Source organism: Sapajus apella, unplaced genomic scaffold (assembly GCF_009761245.1).
Source record: "Sapajus apella isolate SASKATOON/1434 unplaced genomic scaffold, GSC_monkey_1.0 scaffold116, whole genome shotgun sequence".
Classification (NCBI taxonomy): Eukaryota; Metazoa; Chordata; class Mammalia; order Primates; family Cebidae; genus Sapajus; species Sapajus apella.
The window spans coordinates 1,793,942-1,814,728 of NW_022437056.1; the positions used below are offsets into that span (position 1 = coordinate 1,793,942).

General features: G+C 39.4%; 1 protein-coding gene and 1 long non-coding RNA gene across 4 annotated transcripts in view; both read right to left on the reverse strand.

Moving 5' to 3' along the window:
* Positions 1 to 20,787, reverse strand: part of CSMD1 (CUB and Sushi multiple domains 1) — a 2,101,842-nt gene that overhangs the window by 147,215 nt on the left and 1,933,840 nt on the right. The gene's annotated exons all lie outside the window — the stretch shown is intronic.
* Positions 8,327 to 19,055, reverse strand: LOC116538063. Its single transcript, XR_004263484.1, has 3 exons — positions 19,004 to 19,055; positions 8,958 to 8,962; positions 8,327 to 8,383 (listed from the first exon to the last, which is right to left on the reverse strand). It is a non-coding gene; the product is annotated as an uncharacterized LOC116538063 (long non-coding RNA).

A 20,787-nucleotide genomic window follows, 5' to 3' on the forward strand; every position in this document is an offset into this window, starting at 1 on the left:
AAAATAAAAAAAATCCTCATCCTAATGGTTATTTTCCTCAACTTGAATTGTATAAGTTAGATGTGCATTGAATTTGAAAATACAGTATGTATGCATAGCATTACGTTTGTATATATTTAAGAAGATTATAATCAAATAAATTGAAAATCAGGGTCATTAAAACACCTTAGAAAACACTGATTTAAGGGAATCATCAACTCTGTGTGTGTGTGTGTGTGTGTGTGTGTGTGTGTATGTATATATACCTGTATGTATATGTCTGAGGAAACATAAATGTACATAAGTGTAATTATATTTTATACGTAATTTTACAGTTTACATATTTTCATATCATGATTTTTTACTTAATTTCACTGTAAGCCTATTAGATACAAACCTTATTCTGCTTTCTTACAGATAAAGTTACAGATGCTAAAAATTTTATATCATTTCCCGAAGTCTAATAGTCATTAAAGGCTGAGGCCTCAGACTGGGTCTGCTGAATTCAGATAGAATTTCTCATCACATTACCAAAGATACCTGGACTATTGTAGCTACATATTTTCAATTTTAAATCTATCAGATTAGACTTCATTAAAGTTTTCATAATTTCATTTTATTTAAAAAATTTATAGTGGTTCCCTACTTCCTGAAACACTGAACACAAACTACATGTTTTTGTCTTCAAAGCTCACCAGAACCTTTCTCTACTCTCTGTAGCTTTCCACTGTCTGGCCCCTCACTAAGTATCCTCTCTACCCAGCCAGCTTATTTTGCTGTAGATTTATCATGCAATAAATAACAGGCCTCTAGAAAGAATGTGCCATGACTTCTCAAACATAAATGTGCTTGTTACTCCCAGGCCATGCTGATGGCACTCACATCCTGATTGAGTAGATCTCCAGGAGGGGAAGATTTTAGACTCTCCTTTTCTAACTAGCTGCCTGCTCTCAGAGGAGCAAGGACTTAGACTATCCTAAATGTCCTAGGGAGGCTGCTAAGCCTTCTCAAACACAGTTAACGACTATCTGCCATGTGATTCCCCTGCTGAGTGGCCACAGTCCTGGGAGGATTCACACAAATGCTTCAAGTACCCTGCAGGAATCTCCCACCACCTCCTCTATTCCAAAGGGTTTATTACCCCTTGCTGCTTCGCTGAATGCACTCTGCTCATCACCCAGCACCCTCTTTAAAAGAAACCTGTGATGTTGGTTGTTGAAATGTTTGGGAAAAGAAGTATGGGTTGGATTTTTTTTTTTTTTTTTTTTTTTTTTTTTTTTGCTAACTCTGTGCTAAGGTGGGAATTCTCTTTGCCCTGTGTGACTCTGTACTATCATATGAGACCATGGGAGATGCCATAAGTGTAAAATGAAGGTCTCCTCATCACATCAAAGCTGATTTTAGCACAAGTATTAATAATAATGGTTTGTTAAGAGCTAAACTAAAAAATGTAACATAAGGAGCAGGCACCACAGTTATCTCAAAAAACTGCCCTTGAAAAACCACGATAAACATTTACCTAAAACATGAGACCTTCTGTCTTCATAAGGCAATCCTTGCACTCCCTTACTTGCACAAGCTTTTCTCTGCAACAACTCAGGCTTTTTCATATATATATATATATACATACACACACACACATATATACATACATACATACATACATATACACACACACATACACTTTATGTTCTGGGGTACATGTGTAGAAAGTGTAGGTTTGTTATATAGGTATACATGTGCCATGGTGGCTTGCTGCATCCATCACTCCATTACCTATATTAGGTATTTCTCCAAATGCTATTCCTCCACTCACCCCCACCCCCTGCTATCCCTCCCCTACCCAACCAACCCCTGAAAGGCCCCAGTGTGTGATGTTCCCCTCCCTATGTCCATCTGCTCTCATTGTTAAACTCCCAGTTATGAATGAGAACATGCAGTGTTTAGTTTTCTATTCTTATATCAGTTTGCTGAGAATGATGGTTTCCAGCTTTATTTCCCTGCAAAGGACATGAACTCGGCCTTTTTTATGGCTGCATAGTATTCCTTCTTGTATATGTGCCACATTTTCTTTATTCTATCATTGATGGGCATTTGGGTTGATTCCAAGTCTTTGCTATTGTGAAAAGTGCCACAATAAATATACATGTACATGTGTCTTTATAATAGAATGAGTTGTAATCCTTTGGGTATATACCCAGTAATGGGATTACTGGGTCAAATAGTAGTTCTAGTTCTAGATCCCTGAGGAATTGCCTCACTATCTTCCACAGTGGCTGAACTAATTTACATTCCCACCAACAGTGTGAAAGCATTCCTATTTCTCCACATCCCCTCCATCATCTGTTGTCTCCTGACTTTTTAATAATTGCCATTCTAAGACACATGAGATGGTATCTTGATGTGGTTCTGATTTGCATTTCTCTAATGATGAGTCATGATGAAGTTATTTTCATTTGTTTGTTGGCTGCATAAAGGTCTTCTTTTCAGAAGTGTCTGTTCATAGCCTTTGCCCACTTTTTGATGGGGTTGTTTTTTTCTTGAAAATTGGTTTAAGTTACTTGTAGATTCTGCATATCAGCCAAATTTAGATTGCATTTTTTTTTTTTCAATTCTGTTGGTTGCCTGTTCACTCTAATGATAGTTTCTTTTGCTGTGCAGAAGCTCTTAAGTTTAATTAGATCCCATTTGTCTATTTTAGCTTTGTTGCCATTGGTTTTGGTGTTTTAGTCATGAAGTTCTTGCCCATGCCTATGTCCTAAATGGTATTGCCTAGGTTTTCTCCTAGGGTTCTTAGGGTGTTAGGTCTAAGGTTTAAATCTTTAATCCATCTGGAGTTAATTTTTGTATAAGGTGTAAGGAAGGGATACAGCTCTCTGTATCTGGCTAGCCAGTTTTCCCAACATTTACTAAATAGAGAATCCTTTTCCTATTGTTTGTTTTTGTCAGGTTTGTCAAAGATCAGATGGTTGTAGATGTGTCACATTACTACTGAGGCCTCTCTTCTGTTCCATTTGTCTATATCTGTGTTTTGGTACCCATATCATACTGTTTTGATTACTGTAGCCTTGTACTGTACTTTGAAGTCAGGTAGCATGATGCCTCCAGGTTTTCTTTTTTTGCTTAGGATTATCTTGACTATGTGGGCTCTTTTTGGGTTCCATATGAAGTTTAAAGTGGTTTTTCTTCAAATTTTGTGAAGAAAGTCAATGGTAGCTTCCTGGGGATAGCGTTGAATCTATAAATTACTTTGGGCAGTATGACAATTTTCACGATACTGATTCTTCCTATACATAAGCATGGAATGATTTTCCATCTGTTAGTGTCCTCTCTTATTTATTTGGGCTCTAGTTTATAATTCTTATTGAAGGGCTCTTTCACATCCCTTGTTAGTTGTATTCATAGGTATTTTATTCTCTTTGTAGCAATTGTGAATGAGAATTCACTCATTATTTGGCTCTATTTGTCTTTTATTGGTGTATAGGAATGCTTGTGATTTTTGCACATTGATTTTGTATCCTGGGACTTTGCTGAAGCTGCTTATCAGCTCAAGGAGATTTTGGGCTCAGACAGTGGGGTCTTCTAAATATAAAATCATGTGATCTGCAAATAGGGACCTTTTGACTTCCTCTTTTCCTAATTGAATGTCCTTTATTTCTTTTTCTTCCCTGTTTGCCTCAGCCAGCAATTTCAATGCTATGTTGAATAGGAATGGCGTGAGACAGTATCCTTGTCTTGTGCCTGTTTTCAAAGGGAATGCTTCCAGTTTTTGCCCATTCAGTATCATTTTGTCTGTGGGTTTGTCATAAATAGCTCTTATTATTTTGAGATACATTCTATCAATACCTAGTTTATTGAGAGTTTTTAGCATAAAGGGCTGTTGAATTTTGTTGAACATCTTCTCTGCATCTATTGAGTAATCATGTGCTTTTTGTTATTGGTTCTGTTTATGCAATGGATTAAGTTTATAGATTTGCATATGTTGAACTAGCCTTGCATCCCAGAGATGAAGCCCAACTTGATTGCGATGGAAAAACTTTTTAAAATTATTTATTAATTTATGTTTACTTTTTTTTAAAATTGCATTTTAGGTTTTGCGGTTCATGTGAAGAACATGCAAGATAGTTGCATAGGTATACACATGGCAGTGTGATTTGCTGCCTTCCTCCCCATCACCTATATCTGGCATTTCTCCCCATGCTATCTCTCCCCAACTCTTCACCCCCTGCTGTCCCTCCCCTATTTCCCCCAGACAGACCCCAGTTTGTGATGCTCCCCTCCCTGTGTCCATGTGTTCTCATTGTTCAACACCCACCTATGAGTGAGAACATGCAGTATTTGATTTTCTGTTCTTACGTCAGTTTGCTGAGAATGATGGTTTCCAGGTTCATCCATGTCCCTACAAAGAACATGAGCTCATCATTTCTTATGGCTGCATAATATTCCATGGTGTATATGTGCCACATTTTCCCTGTCCAGTCTATCATCGATGGACATTTGGGTTGGTTCCAAGTCTTTGCTATTGAAACAGTGCTGCAATGAACATTCGTGTGCATGTGTCCTTGTAGTAGAATGATTTATAATCCTTTGGATATATACCCAGTAATGGGATTGCTGGGTCAAATGGAATTTCTATTTCTAGGTCCTTGAGGCATCGCCACACTGTCTTCCACAATGGTTGAACTAATTTACACTCCCACCAACTGTGTAAAAGTGTTCCTATTTCTCCACATCCTCTCCAGCATCTGTTGTCTCCAGATTTTTTAATGATCGCCATTCTAACTAGTGTGAGATGGTATCTCAATGTAGTTTTGATTTGCATTTCTCTAACGACCAGTGATGACGAGCATTTTTTCATAGTTTGTTGGCCTCATATATGTCTTCTAAAGTATCTGTTCATATCCTTTGCTCACTTTTGAATGGGCTTGTTTGTATTTTTCTTGTAAATCTGTTTTAGTGCTTTGTAGATTCTGGATATTAGCCCTTTGTCAGATGGGTAGATTGCAAAAATTTTTTCACATTCTGCTGGTTGCTAGTTCACTCCAATGATTGTTTCTTTTGCTGTGCAGAAGCTGTGGAGTTTGATTAGGTCCCATTTGTCTATTTTGGCTTTTGTTGCCAATCCTTTTGGTGTTTTGGTCATGAAGTCCTTGCCTACACCTATGTCCTGAATGGTTTTGCCTAGATTTTCTTCTAGGGTTTTTATGGTGTTAGGTCTTATGTTTAAGTCTTTAATCCATTTGGAGTTAATGTTAGTGTGAGGTGTCAGGAAGGGGTCCAGTTTCTGCTTTCTGCACATGGCTAGCCAGTTTTCCCAACACCATTTATTAAACAAGGAATCCCTTCCCCATTGCTTGTTTTCGTCAGGTTTGTCAAAGGTCAGATGGTTGTAGATGTGTGGCGTTGCCTCTGAGGCCTCTGTTCTGTTCTGTTGGTCCGTATCTCTGTTTTTGTACCAGTACCATGCTGTTTTGATTACTGTATCCTTGTAGTATAGTTTGAAGTCTGGTAGCATGATGCCTCGAGCTTTGTTCTTTTGGCTTAGAATTGATTTGGCTATGTGGGCTCTGTTTTGGTTCCATATGAAGTTTAAGGTGGTTTTTTCCAATTCTGTGAAGAAGGGCATTGGAAGCTTGAATGGGGATAGTGTTGAATCTGTAAATTACTTTGGGCCTTACGGCCATTTTCACAATACTGATTTTCCTAACCATGACCATGGAATGTTTCTTCATCTGTTTGTGTCCTCTCTTATTTCATCGAACAGTGGTTTGTAGTTCTCTTTGAAGAGGTCCTTTACATTCTTTGTTAGTTGTATTCCTAGGTATTTTATTCTGTTCGTAGCAATTGTGAATGGCAGTTCACTCTTGATTTTGCTCTGCTAGTCTGTTATTGGTGTATAGGAATCCTTGTGACTTCTGCACATTGATTTCGTATCCTGAGACTTCGCTGAAGTTGCATAACAGTTTCAACAGATTCTGGGTTGACTTTCTCCTTTCCTAATTCAATACCCTTTATTTCTTTTTCTTGCCTGATTGCTCTGGCTAGAACTTCTAATACTATATTGAATAGCAGTGGTGAGAGGGGGCATCCTTGTCTAGTGCCAGATTCCAAGGGGAATGCTTCCAGTTTTTGCCCATTGAGTATGATATTAGCTGTTGGTTTGTGGTAAACAGCTTTCATTATTTTGAGGTATGTTCCATCAATACCTAGTTTTTTGAGGGTTTTTAGCATAAAGGCTGTTGAATTTTGTCAAAGGCCTTCTCTGCATCTATTGAGATAATCATGTGATTTTTGTCTTTGTTTCTGTTTATGTGGTGAATTAAGTTTATATGCTTGTGTATGCTGAACCAGCCTTGCATCCCTGAGATGAAGCCTACTTGATAGTGATGGATAAACTGTTGCAATCAGTTTGCTAGTATTTTATTGAAGATTTTTGCATCTATGTTCATCATGGATATTGGCCTGAAGTTTTCTTTTCTTGTTGAGTCTCTGCCGGGTTTTGGTATCAGGATGATGTTAGTTGCATAAAATGATTTGGGAAGGATTCCCTCATTTTGGATTGTTTGGAATAGTTTCATAAGGAATGGTACTAGCTCCTCTTTGTATGTCTGGTAGAATTCGACGGTGAACCCATCTCTACCTGGGTTTTGTTTGTTGGTAAGCTATTAATTGCTGCCTCAACTTCCGGCCTTGTTATTGGTCTATTAATGTTTTCGACTTCTTCCTGGTTTAGGCATGGGAGGATGGAAGTGTTCAGGAAATTATCCATTTCTTCCAGGTTTCCTAGTTTATGCACATAGAGTTGTTTGTAATAATCTCTGATGGTGGTTTGTAGTTCTGTGGAATCTGTGATGATATGCCCTTTATCATTTTTTATTGCATGTATTTGATTATTCTCTTTTTTTTTATTAATCTGGTTAGTGGTCTATTTTGTTGATATTTTTGAAAAACAAGCTCCTGGATTTACTGATTTTTTGAAGGTTTTTTTTGTGTCTCTATCTCCTTCAGTTCTGCTCTGATCTTAGTTATTTCTTGTCTTCTGCTAGGTTTTGAGTTCTTTTGGTCTTCCTCCTCTACCTCTTTCAATTTTGATGATAGGGTATCAATTTTAAATCTTTCCTTGCTTCTCATGGGGACATTTATTGCTATATATTTTCCTCTAGACATCGCTTTAAATGTGTCCCAGGGATTCTGGTGTGTTGTGTCTTCGTTCTCGTTGGTTTCGAAGAACATCTTTACTTCTGCCTTCATTTCATTGTTTATCCAGTCAACATTCAAGAGCCAGTTGTTCAGTTTCCATGAAGCTGTGTAGTTCTGAGTTAGTTTCTGAATTCCGAGTCCTAACTTCATTGCACTGTGGTCTGAGACTGTTTGTTATGATTTCTGTTCTTTTGCATTTGTTGAGTAGTGATTTACTTCCAATTATGTGGTCAATTTTAGAGTAGGTTTAATGTGGTGCTGAGAAGAATGTATATTCTGTGGATTTGGGGTGGAGAGTTCTGTAAATGTCTGTCAGGTTTGCTTGGTCAAGGTCTGAGTTTAAGTCCTGTTTATCCTTGTTAATTTTCTGTGTCATTGATCTGTCTAATATTGACAGTGGGGTGTTAAAGTTTCCCTCTATTTTTGTGTGGGAGTCTAAGTCTCTTTGTAAGTCATTAAGAACTTGCTTTATGTATCTGGGTGATCTTGTATTAGGTGCATATATATTTAGGATCATTAGCTCTTCTTGTTCCAATGATCCTTATACCATTATGTAATGTCCTTCTTTGTCTCTTTTGATCTTTGTTGGTTTAAAGTCTATTTTATCAGAGACCAGAATTGCGACTCCTGATTCTTTTGCTCTCCATTTGCTTGGTAAATCTACCTCCATCCCTTTATTTTGAGCCTATGTGTATCCTTGCACGTGAGATGGGTTTCCTGGATACATCACACTGATGGGTTTTGGCTTTTTATCCAATTTGCCAGTCTGTGTCTTTTGAGTGGGACACTTAGTCCGTTTACATTTAGGGTTCATATTGTTATGTGTGAATTTGATCTTGCCATTTTGATGCCAGCTGGCTGTTTTGCCCATTAATTGATGCAGTTTCTTCATTGTGTCCATGCTCCTTACCATTTGGTATGTTTTTGGAGTGACTGATATTGGCCGTTCGTTTCCTTGTTTAGTGCTTCTTTCAGGAGCTCTTGTAAAGCAGGCCTGGTGGTGATGAAATCTGAGTAATTGCTTGTTCATAAAGGATTTTATTTCTCCTTTGCTAATGAAACTTAGTTTGGCTGGATATGAAACTCTGGGTTGCAAGTTCTTTTCTTTAAGGATGTTGAATATTGGCCCCCATTCTCTTCTGGCTTATAGAATTTCTGCTGAGAGATCCACTGTGAGTCTGATGGGCTTCCCTTTGTGGGTAACCTGTTCTTTCTCTCTGTCTGCCCTTAACATTTTCTCCTTCATTTCAACCCTGGTGAATCTGACGATTATGTGCCTTGGGGTTGCTCTTCTGGAGGAATATCTTTGTGGTGTTCTCTGTATTTCCTGGACTTCAATATTGGCCTGACTTGCTAGGTTGTGGAATTTTTCCTGGATAATATCCTGAAGAGTATTTTCCAACTTGGATTCATTCTCTCGTTCACATTCAGGTACACCTGTCAAACGTAGATTAGGTCTTTTCATACAGTCCCGTATTTCTTGGAAACTTTGTTCATTTCTTGGTACCTTTTTTCTCTGATCTTGCCTTCTCATTTTATTTTATTGATTTGATCTTCAACCTGTGATATCCTTTCTTCTGCTTGGTCAATTCGGCTGTTTAAACTTGTGTATGCTTCACAAAGTTCTCGTGTTATGTTTTTCAACTCCATCAATTCACTCATATTGATCTCAAAGCTGTTTATTCTTGTTAGCATATCATCAAACTTTTTTCAAGGTTCTTAGTTTCCTTGCATTGGGTTAGAATATGTTCTTTTATCTCAGAGAAGTTTCTTATTACCCACCCTATAAAGCCTCTTTCTGTCAATTCGTCAGACTAATTCTCCATCCAGCCTTGTTCCCTTGCTGGTGAAGAGTTGTGATCCTTTGGAGGAGGAGAGGTGCTCTGGTTTTGGGTGTTTTCATCCTTTTTGCACTGGTTTTCACCCATCTTTGTGGGTTTATCTACCTGTCAACTTTGTAGTTATTGACGTTCAGATGGGGTCTCTGAGTGGACATCCAGTTCATTGATGATGAAGTTATTTCTTTCTCTTTCTTAATTTTCCTTCTCACAGTCAGGCCCCTCTGCTGTAGGACTGCTGAGGTCCACTCCAGGCCCTGTTTGCCTGGGAATCACCTGCAGCAGCTGCAGAACAGGAAGGGTTGCTGCCAGTTTCTTCTTCTGCTACTTTTGTCCCAGAAGTATACCCGCCAGATGTTAGTCTGAGCTCTCCTTTATGAGGTGACTCTTTGGATATACGGGGGTCAGGGAGCTGCTTGAGGATACATTCTGTCCTTTATAGGAGCTCAGGTGCTGAGCTGTGAGCTCCATTGTCCCATTCAGAGCTGCTGGGCAGGTATGTTTAAGTCTGCTGCAGCAGAACTCATAAACACCTTTTAAAAATTTTTTTCTAGGTGCTCTGTCCCGGGGAGTTAGGGCTTTATTTAGAAGTTTATGTCATGCTGCTGCCTTTTTTCAGGGCTGCCCTGCCGGGTGAGGAGGCAGCCTAGTCACAATCTGCCTGCAGAGGATTTGCTGAGCTGCTATGTGCTCCACTCAGCTGCTATGTGAACTTCCCTGCAGTCCTGTTTATAGGGGTATAGTTAGAACTGCCTCGGCAATGGTGGCCCACCTCTGTAATGGTGGACTGTCTCTGTAATGGTGGACTGCCTGGCAATGGCAGACTACCTCAGTACTGGTGGATTGCCTCAGTAGTGGTGGACGCCCCTCCCCCACAGAGCTGGACCGTCCTGGGTTCAGCTGTTCTTGCTGTGAAACTCTCAATGCAGAGCATTTCACATTGCTTTTTTTTCTTGGGGTGGGATCAGCCGAGCCCATTGACCCAGCTCCCGGCCTCAGATCTTTTTTTTTTTTTTTTTTTTTCTTTCATTTGAATGAGCGACTCTGTCTCCCAGTCATCCCAGTCACCAGTTGAAATGGTGCCTGGATTTGTGTCATTTCTCGTGTGTAGACCTGCTGCACCAGCTGAAACAGCCGCTGTAGACTCATGATGCTTTTTTGCCAGGGAATCTCCTGGCCTAGCTCCCTGTTTCAGTCCCCCTTTTTTTTTTCAGTTGAATGGGTGACTTTGTCTCCCAGACATTCCAGTCACCTGTTGAAAAGGCACCGGGATCTGTGTGATTTCCCATGCGGTGACCCTCTGTGCGTAGAGATTCATGTCACTTTTTTGCCTGGGAATCTCCTGGCCTGGCTCCCTGTTTCAGTCCCCTTTTTATCAGTTGAATGGGTGACTCTGTCTCCCAGGAGCTCCAATCACCCGCTAAAATGGCACCCAGAGCCGTGTATTTTGTGTGGTGACCTGCCGCGCCAGCCAAAACAACCACACTGGTGACCCATGGGGCTCCTCTGCCTGGGAATCTCCTGGTCTGTGGGTAATAAAAATCTATCTGGAAATGCAGCATCTACTCACCCTCTGCACTTTGGCTGGGAGCTGAAATCCTGAGCTGCTCCTAATCAGCCATCTTGGATCCTCCCCTTGGATAAGCTTTTAAATGTGCTGTTGGATTCAGTTTGCCACTATTTTATTGAGGATTTTTGCATGAATGTTTATCATGGATATTAGCTTGAAGTTTTCTTTTCTAGTTGTGTCTCTGCCAGGTTTTGGTATGAGGATGATGTTGGTCTTATATAATGAGTTAGGGAGAATTCCCTATTTTTGTATTGTTGGGAATAGTTTTAGAAGGACTCATGCTTTTTAGGCAATGTCCTCAGGACAGCCTCGCAGCTAAGTTTTTGAGAAATGATTGTCTGTTGGGTTGTTGGTGAGCTGCTGTGAAGGGGAAATGCTGTGGGAGAAGCTGGGGAAGAAAGGAGGGGACACAGAACTCAGGGCCCAGGTGATAGGCATGTAGTTTCTTTGTAGCACATAAGGATACCCTTAAGAGTTTGAAGATGAGTAATAACACCAACTCATCTGTGATCTGATAAGACCAACTGGCTACCATTGAGAACTGAACTGAGAGAGAGTCCTGAGTAGGGCAGATGTTGGAAGCCCATGAGGGCAGCCCATGGGAGAGAGGAGAGTGGATTAGGGAGAAAAAAGATGGACGTGGATGCACTTGGACCTACTGAGTGACTAAAACCAACAGGGTGTAGGAATTGCAGCAAATACTTTACATGCAAGCGAGAGAGACAAGTGATTAGCAGATGAGACGCTAATTTCTCAAATGGGATTTACTTCAGGGAAAGTATATTAAGGAGAGAAAGGAGTTTCATCTTAGCAATGGGATCATGAGGCACAGTGGGCATTGCAATTAGGCAGGTGGTATTAGGTCTGAAACAGGGAATGAAGGGCAGGCAGCGAGTGAAGATCATGAAGTATTTCTAACATTTACCACAGCCTTGAATAAAGTACTTTCTGACACTTCCTATGTCTTGTTCAAATTGTGAGATGACACTGTTAAGACTACGCATTGAACCTGTCCTAAAATTTATTAACAACTTTTTTCTTTTTGGAGACAGTCTCACTCTGTTGCCCAGGCTACTGTGCAGTGCTGTGATCTCGTCTCACTGAAACCTCCACCTCCCAAGTAGCTGGGATTACAGGCATGCACCACCATGTCTATCTTTGTATTTTTAGTAAAGACAGGATTTCACCATGTTGGCCAGGTTGGTCTTCAACTCCTGACTTCATGATCTGCCGGCCTCGGCTTCCCAAAGTGCTGGGATCATAGGCATGAGCCACTGCCTGTTAACAACTTTTAAATAATAAAAATTTACTGTTAGACCACGTCCATGGCTAAGAAGTTAAACTTGCTCAGAGACATGCTTGTTGCAAGTTGGTTTACAAGCACTTGAAATTTGATTGCAGAGAGTTAAATTCATTCTTTACATTCTCCATCAACTTGTTCTATGGAAGCAATCAGGTATTTCAAGAACGATACAGGTGATATCCTCTACTATGGTTTAAATACTTTCAGTATGAGAGTATTACAAGGTGGAGCATTTACAAAGTGATCAGGCCTTGAGAGCTCTTTTTTTTGTGAATGGGATTAGGTGTCCTTATAAAAGGGCTTTATGGAGCAGAGTCATGCCATTTTGTCCATCTGCCTTCTGCCACGTGAGAATACAACATTCCTCCCTCAAGAGGGTGCAGTGTTTCCCAGACAACCAAGCTTGCTCCTGCCTTGATCTCAGACTTCCCGGCTTCTAGAATGTGAGAAATTTATTTATGTTCCTTATAAATTACCCAGTCTGTGGTATTCTGTTACAGTAACAGAAAATGGACTAAGATATTCCCATGGAAAAAAAAAATCACATTTTAAAATAATATTTAATAGGGGATAAAAATGTTTCAAAAATTTGTATGCCAGGTATCATAAAGAACCTATCAGTATTGCCAATACTTTGTAAGTAAAATGTCATGACCATTTTCAATGTATCAAAAAATGGAACATCCTGTAATTACAGCAGGAAGAAAAGATTGAAGGTTATGATCCCTTTATTAACATTACTTTCAAGCAATAAGTCCAAGAAATTATTGTAGCACCATTTGAGCATCATTACCTTTCAAGACATATTTTCAGAACACAAAGAAAATCTAGATATCCTGTGAAGCTTCTGGCAATTTCAGCTTTCTGTTTGTCACCTAAATGTGAAAAATGGTGGGAAACTATGATCACATGTGCACATACGTGGGTAGGAATAAGGTGTGTATCGTTATTTTATACTAATATCTATAATATGCTATAGAAACAGAATAGGATTCTTGAAAGAACATACATTTAGCCATAGCAAAGTATGAGTACAGTATTTGTTTATGACTTGGACATTGTAAGTCTTCGCTTCCTCACCTGTAAAACACTAATCACCATACCCGCTAAGCAGGGGTTCTTCGGCAGATGTTGTACAATATTCAAAGCAAAATATCTGGACCATATTGGGCCAATAGCAAATAGTTACATTTATTATTTTGTCATGAAAAACAACAGTTTTCTTTCAGACTTAATTTAAAAGAAAGCATTCTTTAGGTTTTTAAATGAAGGTAAACTAAATGCTAAGTAAATATGAAATAATTATTTTTCATCATAATGTTTGGGACATTCACTAGCAAATGTTTTCTTTGCACCCATGATATCCTCTTATTCTACTGACAATGGAATTTACGATACACTAGACCAAACATTTGGAGACAGGAAGCCCAATCCACAGTTTGCCAGGGGTCGGCAGTGTCTCCTTAATCATATTACATCTTGAGCTTACACAAATTAGTACTGATCGATACACAATAAATCACTGACCCCAATACTCAGTCATATACACAGGTGGTAGAAATGGACAAAGTAATAGAGAAATCTGTTTCAACATAATCACCTTTAGCAATATAATATCAGACATCATTGATCAAACACAAATTACCTGCCATTGGGAACAGTTTTTCTAACTGCATTACATCATTTAATCTTGATTACACACTATCGGATAGATTCTATTTTTTTATTACTTTTTAAATTAATGATTTTATTTAACTTTTTGTTATTATACTTTAGTACATGGTGGTTTGCTGCATCCATCAACGCGTCATCTACATTAGGTATTTCTCCTAATTCTATCCCTCCCGTAGGCCCCTACCCCCTGCTATCTCTCCTTAAGCCCCACACCCCCTGACAAGCCCTGATGTGTGATGTTCCCCTCACTTTGTTCATGTGTTCTCATTGTTCACAACCGACTTATGAGTGAGAATATGCAGTGTTTGGTTTCGTTCTTGAGTCAGTTTGCAGACAATGATGGTTTCCACCTTCATGCATGTCCCGACAAAGAACATGAACTTATCTTTTTTATGGCTGCATAATATTCCATGGTATATATGTGAAACGGTTTCTTTTTTTTTTTTTTTTGCATTTTAGGTTTTGGGGTACATGTGAAGAACATGCAAGATTGTTGCATAGGTACACACGTGGCAGTGTGATTTGCTGTCTTCCTCTGCATCACTTATATCGGGCATTTCTCCCCATTCTATCTTTCCCCAACTCCCCACCCCCACTGTCCCTCCCCTATTTCCCCCCAAAAAGACCCCAGTGTGTAGTGCTCCCCTCCATGTGTCCATATGTTCTCATTGTTCAACACCCGCCTGTGAGTGAGAACATGTGGTGGTTGATTTTTTGCTCTTGTGTCAGTTTGCTGAGAATGCTGGTTTCCAGGTTCATCCATGTCCCTACAAAGGACACGAACTCATCGTTGTTGATGGCTGCATAATATTCCATGGTGTATATGTGCCACATTTTCCCTGTCCAGTCTGTCATCGATGGGCATTTGGGTTGGTTCCAGGTTTTTGCTATTGTAAACAGTGCTGCAATGAACATTCGTGTGCACGTGTCCTCATAGTAGAACGATTTGTAATCCTTTGGATATATACCCAGTAATGGGATTGCTGGGTCAAATGGAATTTCTATTTCTAGGTCCTTGAGGCATCACCACACTGTCTTCCACCGTGGTTGAAGTAATTTACACTCCCACCAACAATGTAAAAGTGTTCCTATTTCTCCACATCCTCTCCAGCATCTGTTGTCTCTGGTTTTTTTAATGATCACCATTCTAACTAGTGTGAGATGGTATCTCAATGTAGTTTTGATTTGCATTTCTCTGACGACCAGTTCTGATGAGCATTTTTTCATGTCTGTTGGCCTCATGCATGTCTTCTTTTGTAAAGTATCTGTTCATATCCTTTGCCCACTTTTCAGTCAGCTTGTTTGTTTTTTTCTTGTAAATCTGTTTTAGTTCTTTGTAAATTCTGGATATCAGCCCTTTGTCAGATGGGTAAAGTGCAAAAATTTTTTGCCATTCTGTTGGTTGCCGATTCACTTTAATGACTGTTTACTTAGCCATGCAGAAGCTGCTGCCATGTTTTCTTTATCCAGTCTATTGTTGATGGGCATTTGGGTTGGTTCCAAGTCTTTGGTATTGTGAACAGTGCTGCAATAAACATATGTGTGCATGTGTCTTTATAATAGAATGATTTATAATCCTTTGAGTATATATCTAGTAATGGGATTGCTGGGTCTAATGGCATTTCTACTTCTAGACCCTTGAGGAATTGCCATACTGCCTTCCACAATGGCTGAACTAATTGACATTCCCTCCAACAGTGTAAAAATGTTCCTATTTGTCCACATCCTCTCCAGCATCTGCTGTCTTCTGATTTTTTTAATGATCACCATTCTAACTGGCATAAGGTGGTATCTCAATGTGGATTTGATTTGCATTTCTGTAATAACCAGAGATTATGAGCTTTTATCCATATGTTTGTTGGCTCTATAAATGTCTCCTTTTGAGAAGTGTTTGTTCACATCCTTCGTCCACTTTTTGATGGGGTGGTTGTTTTTTTCTTGTAAATTTAAATTTTTGTAGATTCTACAGCCCTTTGTCATATGGGTAGATGGCAAAAATTTTTCCCCATTCTGTTAGTTGCCAATTCACTCTAATGATTGTTTTGCTGTGCAGAAGCTCCTTAGTTTACTTAGCTGTCATTTGTCTATATTGGCTTTTGTTGCCATTGCTTTTGGTGTTTTAGTCATGAAGTTCTTGCCCATGATATGTCCTAAATGGTTTACCTACAGTTTCTCCTAGGGTTTTTAAGGTGTTAGGTCTTATGTTTAAATCTGAAATCCATCTGGAGTTTATTTTTGTATAAGGTGTAAGGAATAGACGCAGTTTTGGCTGTCTGCACATGGCTAGCCCATTTTCCCAACAGCTTTGATTAAACAGGGAGTTCTTTCTCCATTGATTTTGTCAGGTTTGCCAAAGATCAGATGGTTGTAGATGTGTGGCATTACTTCTGAGTCCTCTGTTCTGATCCACTGGTCTCTATCTCTGTTTTGGTACCACTATTATGCTGTTTTGATTACTGTTGGCTTGTAGTATAGTTTGAAGTAGTGTGATGCTTCCAACTTTGTTCTTTTTGGTTAGGATTGTCTTGGCTATGTGGGCCCTTTTTTGGTTCCATATGAAATTTAAGGTAGTTGTTTTTCCAATTCTGTGAGGAAATTCAGTGGTAGTGTGATGGGGATAGCATTGAATCTGTAAATTGCTTTGGGCAGTATGGCAGTTTTCACAATATTGATTCTTCCTATCCATGTGCATGGAAAGTTTTTCCATCTGTTTGTGTCAGCTCTTAATTCCTTGAGCAGTGGTTTGTAGTTCTCCTTGAAGAGGTCCTTCACATCCCTTGTTAGTTGTATTCCTAAGTATTTAATTCTCTTTGTAGCAGTGATGAATGAGAGTTCACTCATGATTTGGCTCTATGTTTGTTATTGGTGTGTAGGAATTATTGTGATTTTTGCACATTGATTTTGTATCCTGAAACTTTGCTGAAGTTGCTTATCAGCTTAAGGAGATTTGGGGCTGAGATGATAGGGTCTTCTAAGTATACGCTCATGTCGTCTGCAAATAGAGACAATTTGTCTCTTTTTTTAATTGAATGCCCTTTATTTCTTTTTCTTGCCTAATTGCCTTGGTCAGAACTTCTAATACTATGTTGAATAGGAGGGGTGAGAGAGAACATCCTTGTTTCAAAGGGAATGCTTACAGTTTTTGCCCATTCAGTATGATACTGGCTGTGGGTTTGTCATAAATAGCTCTTATTATTTTGAGAGATTCCATCAATACCTACTTTATTTAGAATGTTTTTTTTTTTTTTTTTTTTTTTTTTTTAGCATAAATGGCTGTTAAATTGTGTTGCAGCTCTTCTCTGCATCTATTGATAATCATAGTTTTTGTCTTTGGTTCTCTTTATGTGTTTGATTATGTTTATTGATTTGCATATGTTGAACCAGCCCTGCATCCCCAGGATGAAGCTGACTTGATCGTCATGGATAAGCTTTTTGATGTGCTGTTGCATTCAGTTTGCCAGTATTTTACTGAGGATTTTTGCACTGATGTTCATTATGGATATTGGCTGAAATTTTCTTTAGTTGTGTCTCTGCCAGGTTTTGGTATTCAGAATGATGTTGGTCTCACAAAATTAATTAGAGAGGATTCTCTCTTTTTGTATTGTTTGGAATAGTTTCAGAAGAAATGGTACAAGCCTCTCTTTGTACCTCTGGTAGAGTTCACCTGTGAATCTGTCTGGTCCTAACTTTTTTTGGTTGGTAGGCTATTAATTGCTGACTCAATTTCAGCTCTTGTTATTGGGCTATTCAGGGATTTGACTTCCTCCTGGTTTAGTCTTAGAAGGGTGTAAGTATCCAGGAATTTTTGAATTTATTCTAGATTTTCTGGTTTACTTGCTAGAGGGTTTATAGTACTCCCTGATGGTAGTTTGTATTTCTGTGGGATAGGTGGTGATAACACCTTTATCATTTTTTATTGCATCTATTTGATTATTCTCTCTTTTATTAGTCTGGCTAGTGGTCCATCGGTTTTATTGATGTTTTCAAAACACCAGCTCCAGGATTCATAGATTTTTTGAAGGTTGTTTTGGTGTGTGTCCCTATATCCATCAGTTCTGCTCTTGCGTTAGTTATTTCTAGCCTTCTGCTAGCTTCTGAATTTTTTTGTTCTTATTCCTCCAATTCCTTTAGTCATTACATTAGGGTGCAAATTTTAGGTCTTTCCTCACTTCTCATGTGGACATTTAGTGCTATAAATTTTTCTCTACACACTGCTTTAAATGTGTCCCAGAGATTCTGGTACAATTTCTCATTGTTTGCAAACAATATCTTTATTTCTGCCTTCATTTCATTATTTATCCAGTAGTCATTCAGGAGCAAGTTGTTCACTTTCCATGTAGTTATATGGTTTTAGTGAGTTTCTTAATGCTAAGTTCTAATTGATTGCACTGTGATTTGAGAGACTGTTATGATTTCTGTTCCTTTACATTTGCTGAGAAGTGTTTTTCTGCTAATTATGTGGTCAGTTTTAGAATAACTGCAATGTGGTGCTGAGAAGAACGTATGTTCTGTGTATTTGGGGTGTATGTCTATTAGGTCTGCTTGGTCCAGACCTGAGTTCAAGTCCTGGATATCCTTGCTAATTTTCGGTCTCGTTGATCTGTCCAATATTGACAGTGGAATGTTAAAGTCTCCCTTTATTATTGTGTGGAGTCTAAGCCTCTTTGTAGGTCATTAAGAACTTGCTTTATGTATCTGGGTGCTCCTGTATTGGGTGTGTATGTACTTAGGAAAGTTAGCTCTCTGTGTTGCATTGATCCCTTCACCAATATATAATGCCCTATTTGTCTGTTATTAACTTTTTTGGTTTAAAGTCTGTTTTTTCAGGGACTAGGATTTTAACCTCTGCTTTTTTTTTTTTTTTTTTCTTCTTTCCATGTTCTTGCTAAATCTTCCTCCATCCCTTTATTTTGAGCCTATTTGTGTTTTTGGACTTAAGATGACTCTCTTCAATACATCCACCAATGGGTCTTGACCCTTTATCCAATTTGCCAGTCTGTGTCTTTCAAATGGGGCGTTTAGCCCATTTCCATTCAACGTTAATATTGTTATATGTGAATTTGATCTTGACATTATGATGTTACCTGGTTGTTTTGCCTATTAGTTGATACAGTTTCTTCATAGTATTGATCTTTACAATTTGGTATGCTTTTTTCAGTAGCTGGTACCGGTTTTTCCTTTCCATGTTTATTGCTTCCTTCAGGAGCTCTTGTAAGGCTGGCCTGATAGTGACAAAATCTCTTAGCAGTTGCTTGCCCATAAAGGATTTTATTTCTCCTTTCCATATAAACCTTAGTTTGGCTGGCTATGAAATTCTGGGTTGAAAATTCTTTTCTTTAAGGATGTTGCATATTGCCCCCCGCTCTGTTCTGTCCTGTAGAGTTTCTGTCAAGAGATAGTATGTGAGTGTGATGGACTTCCCTTTTTGGATAATCTGACCTTTCTCAGTGGCTGCCCTTAGCATTTTTTCCTTCATTTCAACCCTAGTGAACCTGACTATTATATGTCTTGGGGTTGCTCTTCTTGAGGAGTATCTTTGTGGTGGTCTCTGTTTTTCCTGAATTTGAATGTGGCCTGCCTTGCTAGGTTGGGGAAGTTCTGGAATAATATCCTGAAGAGTGTTTTCCAAATTGGTTTCATTCTCCCTGACACTTTCAGCTACACGAATCAAACATGGATTTAGTCTTTTCACGTAATCCTATATTTCTTGGAAACTTTGTTCATTTCTTTTCACTCTTTTTTTCTCTAGTCTTGTCTTCTCACTTTATTTAGTTGATCTTCAATCTCTGATACCCTTTTTTTTGCTTCATCGATTCGGCTACTGAAATTTGTATATGCTTCACAAAGTCCTCGTGCTGTGTTTTTCAGCTCTATTAAGTCGTTAAAGTTTGTCTCTATGATGGTGATTCTAGTTAGCATTTTGTCTACCCTTTTCAAGGTTCTTAGCTTCTTTACATTGGGTTAGAACATGCTCCTGTAGCTCAGAGATTGTGATTGCCCACTTTCTGAAGCCTGCTTCTGTCAAGTTATCAAATTCATTATCCATCCTGTTTTGTTCCCTTGCTGCAGGAGAGTTGATATCCGTTGGAGAAGAAGACATATTCTGGCTTTTGGAATTTTCAGCCTTTTTGTGCTGGTTTCTTCCCATCTTTTGGATGTCTCTACCTTTCATCTTTGAAGTTGGTAACCTTTGGTTAGGGTCTGTGAGTGAACGTCCTTTCTTTTGATGTTGACACCATTTCTTTCTGTTAGTTTTCCTTCTAACAATTGGGTCCCTCTGCTGCAGGTCTTCTGGACTTTGCTAGAAGTACACTCCAGACACTGCTTGTCTGGGAATCACCAGCAGGACAGCAAAGATTGCCTGTTCCTTCGTCTGGCAGCTTCATCCCAGAAGGGTACCCACCAGAAGCCTGCCAGAGCTCTCCTGTATGAGGTGACTGTTAACCCGTCCTCCTCAGGATACACAGGGATCAGGGAGCCATGTGAGAAGACAGTGAGTGTCTTATTATAGCTAAAACACTGTGCTTGGAGATCTGCTGCTTTCTTCAGAGCTCCCAGGTAGGGACATTTAAGTCTGTTGAAGCTGTACCTATAACCACCCCTTTTCCCATGTGCTCTGTCTCAGGAAGGTGGGGGCTTTATTTATAACTCCCTGATTGGCTGCTGGCATTTTTCAGAGATACTCTGCCCAGTGAGGAGGGCATCTAGTGACACAGTCTGCCTGCAGTGGCCTTGCTGAGCTGTGGTGGTCTTTACCCATTTCAAACTTCCTAGATACTTGGTTTATACAGGTAAGGTTAAAACCACCTACTGAAGCCTCAGCAAAGGCAGATGCCCCTTTCCCCACCAAGCTTGAACATCCCAGATTGAGCTCAGACTGCTGTGCTGGCTGTGAGAATTTCCAGCCAGTGGATCTTTGCTTGGTGCTTTTCATGGGGGTGGGACCCACTGAGTCAGATTATTTGGCTCTCTGGCTTCAGCTTCCTTTTTCAGGGGAGTAAATGGTTCTATCGTGCTGGCATTCCAGGTACCACTTGTATAAGAAAAAAAAAAAAACTGCTGTGGCTAGCTTGATATTTTCCCAAATGGCCACCCAGTTTTGTGCTGGAAACCCAGGGCCCTGGGGTTGTAGGCACCTGAAGGAATCTCCTGGTCTGTGGGTTGTGAATACCACTGGAGACGCACATTATCTGAGCCCAAGGGCTGGGAATAGTCCCTATGGC